We start from the raw sequence: 5,696 nt of genomic DNA on the forward strand, positions 1-5,696 counted from the left end.
TATATATATATATATATATATATATGTGTGTGTGTGTGTGTGTGTGTGTGTGTGTGTATATTTTATATATTTTACTTGCCAGGTTACAACCGTATTTTTGTCCGATCTATCGGAGTCCAGTCATGGATGGCTATACTGTATATGAAAGGTCTGGGACTCACTGATGGGTGTTAAGTAGCAGGAGCCTGCATGGTGAGGAGGAGGTATACTGGCTGTATAGCTCAGCACTCACCTGGGTGAATCGAGGTCATTTATTTCATAAAAAATACCTAAAGTATAAGCTGTATGTAATTGTAGCCCTTCTTTGGCCCACATTTTGAGGTTCCTTACTTCTAGCATGAAGGTTTTTTTGACCTCTTACTTTGAGGTGCATTACTTCTAGCATTTGAGGTTCTTTGACCTCTATTTTGAGGTGCCTTATCTCTAGCATTAGGGGATTTTTACCTCTATTTTAGGTGCTTTAACTTTAGCTTTATGACATCTATATTTTTAGGTGCCTTATCTCTAGCATTAGGGGATTTATTACCTCTATTTTGAGGTGCCTTATTTCTAGATATTAGGGCCTTTTGACCTTTATTTTTAGGTGCCTTATTTTTATCTCTATGGGCTTTTTTACCTCTATTTTGAGGTGTCTTATCTATAGCATTAGGGGCCTTTTTACCTCTATTTCTAGCTGCCTTAACTTTAACTATACGGGCTTTATGACCTGTATTTCGAGGTGCCTTATCTCTAGCATTAGGGCCTTTTTTTATCTCTTATTTTGAGGGGCCTTATCTCTAGCATTAGGGCCTCTTTGACCTCTTATTTTGAGGTGCCTTATCTCTAGCATTAGGAGCTTTTTACCTCTATTTTCAAGAGCCTAATCTATAGCATTAGGGCCTTTTTGATCTAATATTTTGAAGTGCCTTATCTCTAGCATTAGGAGCTTTTTACCTCTATCTCCAGGAGCCTAATCTGTAGCATTAGGGCCTTTTTGACCTCTTATTTTGAGGTACATTAGCTCTAGCATTAGGAGGTTTTTACCTCTATTTTCAGGAGCCTAATCTATAGCATTAGGGCCTTTTTTATCTAATATTTTGAGATGCCTTATCTCTAGCATTAGGAGCTTTTTACCTCTATTTCCAGGAGCCTAATCTGTAGCATTAGGGCCTTTTTTATCTAATATTTTTAGGTGCCTTATTTCTAGCATTAGGAGCTTTTTACCTCTATTTCCAGGAGCCTAATCTGTAGCATTAGTGCCTTTTTATTTAATATTTTGAGGTGCCTTATCTCTAGCATTAGGAGCTTTTTACCCCTATTTCCAGGAGCCTAATCTGTAGCATTAGGGCCTTTTTTATCTAATATTTTGAGGTGCCTTATCTCTAGCATTAGGAGCTTTTTACCTCTATTTCCAGGAGCCTAATCTGTAGCATTAGGGCCTTTTTTATCTAATATTTTGAGGTGCCTTATCTCTAGCATTAGGAGCTTTTTACCTCTATTTCCAGGAGCCTAATCTGTAGCATTAGGGCCTTTTTTATCTAATATTTTGAGATGCCTTATCTCTAACATTAGGAGCTTTTTACCTCTATTTCCAGGAGCCTAATCTGTAGCATTAGGGCCTTTTTTATCTAATATTTTGAGGTGCCTTATCTCTAGCCTTAGGGGCTTTTTTACCTCTATTTCTAGCTGCCTTAACTTTAACTTAACGGGCTTTATGACCTGTATTTCGAGGTGCCTTATCTCTAGCATTAGGGTCTTTTTTACCTCTTATTTTGAGGGGCCTTATCTCTAGCATTAGGGCCTCTTTGACCTCTTATTTTGAGGTGTCTTATCTCTAGCATTAGGAGCTTTTTACATCTACTTTCAGGAGCCTAATCTATAGCATTAGGGCCTTTTTTATCTAATATTTTGAGGTGCCTTATCTCTAGCATTAGGAGCTTTTTACCTCTATTTCCAGGAGCCTAATCTGTAGCATTAGGGCCTTTTTGATCTAATATTTTGAGGTGCCTTATCTCTAGCATTAGGAGCTTTTTACCTCTATTTCCAGGAGCCTAATCTGTAGCATTAGGGCCTTTTTTATCTAATATTTTGAGGTGCCTTATCTCTAGCATTAGGAGCTTTTTACCTCTATTTCCAGGAGCCTAATCTGTAGCATTAGGGCCTTTTTTATCTAATATTTTGAGATGCCTTATCTCTAGCATTAGGAGCTTTTTACCTCTATTTCCAGGAGCCTAATCTGTAGCATTAGGGCCTTTTTTATCTAATATTTTGAGGTGCCTTATCTCTAGCCTTAGGGGCTTTTTTACCTCTATTTCTAGCTGCCTTAACTTTAACTTAACGGGCTTTATGACCTGTATTTTGAGGTGCCTTATCTCTAGCATTAGGGTCTTTTTACCTCTTATTTTGAGGGGCCTTATATCTAGCATTAGGGCCTCTTTGACCTCTTATTTTGAGGTGTCTTATCTCTAGCATTAGGAGCTTTTTACATCTATTTTCAGGAGCCTAATCTATAGCATGAGAGGCTTCTTGACCTAATCTTTTGAGGTGCCTTATTTATAGCATGAGGGGGTTTTTAACCTCTAATTTTGGGGTGCCTTATCTCTAGCATTAGGGGATTTTTACCTCTATGTTGAGGTGCTTTATCTCAAACATTAGGAGCTTTTTGACCTCTATTTTAGATGCCTTAACTATAGATTTAGGGGCTTTATGACCTCTATTTTCGGTGCCTAACCTCTAGCATAGAGGGGCTTTTTGACCCCTGATTTTGAGGTGCCTTATCTCTAGCATTAGGGAATTTTTTACCTTCATGTTGAGATGCCTTCTCTCTAGCATTAGGAGCTTTTTTTCCTTTAATTTTGAGATGCCAAGTGCCTTATCTCTAGCATTAGGGGATTTTTTACCCATATTTTGAAGTGCCTGATCTCTAGCATTATGATCTTTTTTACGTCTATTTTTAGGTGCCTTACCTCTAGCATAGAAGGGCCTTTTTACCTCTGATTTTGAGGTGCCTTATCTCTAGCATTAGGGGATTTTTTACCTCTATTTGGAGGTGTCTTTTCTCTAGCATTGGGGTTTTTTTTCCTCTATTTTTACGTGCCCTATCTCGAACATTACGAGTTTTTTTTACCTCTATTTTTAGGAGCCTTATCTCTAGCGTTATGGTCTTTTTGACCTCTGTTTTGAGGTGCCATATCTCTATCGTTAGGGACTTTATGACCTCTATTTTAAGCTGCATTATCTCTAGCATTAGGGGCTTTTTGACCTTTAATTTTGAGATGCCAGGTGCCTTATCTCTAGCATTAGGGTCTTTTTACCTCTATTTTTAGGAGTCTTCTATATAGCATTAGGGGCTGTTTGACCTCGATTTTGAAGTGCATTACTTCTAGCATTAGATGCTCTTTGACCTCTATTTTTAGGTGCCTTATATATAGCATTAGGGGCTTTTTTTACCATGATTTTGAGGTGTATTACTTCTAGCATTAGAGGCTCTTTGACCTCTCATTTTAGGTGCCTTATTTATAGTATTGGTGGCTTATTGACCTCGATTTTAAGGTGCATTACTTCTAGCATTAGAGGTTCTTTGACCTCGCTTTTTGGGTGCCTTATTTATAGCATTAGGGGCTTTTTTACCTTGATTTTGAGGTGCATTACTTCTAGCATAAGAGGCTTTTTTACCTCTATTTTTAGGTGCCTTATTTATAGCATTAGGGGCTTCTTGACCTCGATTTTGAGGTGCATTACTTCTAGCATTAGAGGCTCTTTGACCTTTATTTTTAGGTGCCTTATTTATAGCATTAGGGGGTTTCTACCTCGATTTTTAGGAGCCCTATATATAGCATTAGTGGCTTTGTGACCTCGATTTTGAGGTGCATTACTAGGAGCATTAGAGGCTCTTTGACCTCTTTTTTTAGGTGCCTTATTTATAGCATTAGGGGGTTTCTACCTCGATTTTTAGGAGCCCTATATATAGCATTAGTGGCTTTGTGACCTCGATTTTGAGGTGCATTACTTGGAGCATTAGAGGCTCTTTGACCTCTATTTTTAGGTGCCTTATTTATAGCATTAGGGGGTTTCTACCTCGATTTTTAGGAGCCCTATATATAGCATTAGTGGCTTTGTGACCTCGATTTTGAGGTGCATTACTTGGAGTATTAGAGGCTCTTTGACCTCTTTTTTTTAGGTGCCTTATTTATAGCATTAGGGGGTTTCTACCTCGATTTTTAGGAGCCCTATATATAGCATTAGTGGCTTTGTGACCTCGATTTTGAGGTGCATTACTTGGAGCATTAGAGGCTCTTTGACATCCATTTTTAGGTGTATTATTTATAGCATTAGGGCCTTTTCGACCTCGTTTTTGAGATAAGGCAGCTTATTTATAGCATTAGGGGCTTTTTGACCTTCATTTTGAGGTGCATTACTTTTAGCATTAGAGGGTCTTTGACCTCTCTTTAAAGGTGCCTTATTTATAGCATTAGGTGCTTTTTTACCTCGATTTTGAGGTACATTAATTTTAGCATTAGAGGCTCTTTGACCTCTATTTTTAGGTGCCTTATTTATAGCATGAGGGGCTTATTGACATCAATTTTGAGGTGCATTACCTCTTGTATTAGGAGCTCTTTGACCTTTCTTTTTAGGTGCTTTATTTATAGCATTAGGGGCTTATTGAAATTGATTTTGAGGTGCATTACTTCTAGTATTAGGAGCTCTTTGACCTTTCTTTTTAGGTGCCTTATTTATAGCATAAAGGGCTTATTGACCTCAATTTTGAGGTGCATTACTTCTAGTATTAGGTGCTCTTTGACCTTCCTTTTTAGGTGCCTTATTCATAGCATAAGGGGCTTATTGACCTCGATTTTGAGTTGCATTACTTTTAGCATTCAAGGCTTTTTGACCTTTATTTTTAAAAGCCTTTATTTATAGCGTTAGGGGCTTTTTTACATTTAGTTTTAGGTGTCTTATTTATAGCATTTGGGCTTTTCGACTTCGATTTTAAGGTGCATTACTTCTAGCATTAATGGCTCTTTGACCTTTTTTTTAGGTGCATTATTTATAGCATTAGGGGCTTCTTGACCTTTATTTTTAGGTGCCATATTTATAGCATTAGGGTCTTCTTGACCTTTATTTTTAGGTGCCTTATTTATAGCATTAGGGGCTTCTTGACCTTTATTTTTAGGTGCCTTATTTATAGCATTAGGGGCTTTTTTACCTCGATTTTAGGTGTATTTCCTTTAGCATTAGAGGCTCTTCGACCTCTCTTTTTAGGTGCCTTATTTATAGCATTAGGGGCTTTTTTACCTCGATTTTAGGTGTATTTCCTTTAGCATTAGAGGCTCTTCGACCTCTCTTTTTAGGTGCCTTATTTATAGCATTAGGGGCTTTTTTACCTCGATTTTAGGTGTATTTCCTTTAGCATTAAAGGCTCTTTGACCTTTATTTTTAGTTGCCTTATTTATAGCGTTAGGGTATTTTTTTTTTTTTACCTTGATTTTGAGGTGCATTTCTTTTAGCACCTGAAGCTCTTTAACCTCTCTTTTTAGGTGCCTTATTTAAAGCATTAATGGCTTTTCGACCTCGATTTTGAGGTGCATTACTTCTAGCATTAAAAGCTCTTTGACTTTTATTTTTAGGTGCCTTATTTATAGCATTAGGCCTTTTGACCTCTATTTTTAGGTGCCTTATATAAAGCATTAGGGGCTTTTTTCACCTTGATTTTGAGG

Source organism: Palaemon carinicauda, chromosome 15, assembly GCF_036898095.1.
Source record: "Palaemon carinicauda isolate YSFRI2023 chromosome 15, ASM3689809v2, whole genome shotgun sequence".
In the NCBI taxonomy this organism is placed as follows: Eukaryota; Metazoa; Arthropoda; class Malacostraca; order Decapoda; family Palaemonidae; genus Palaemon; species Palaemon carinicauda.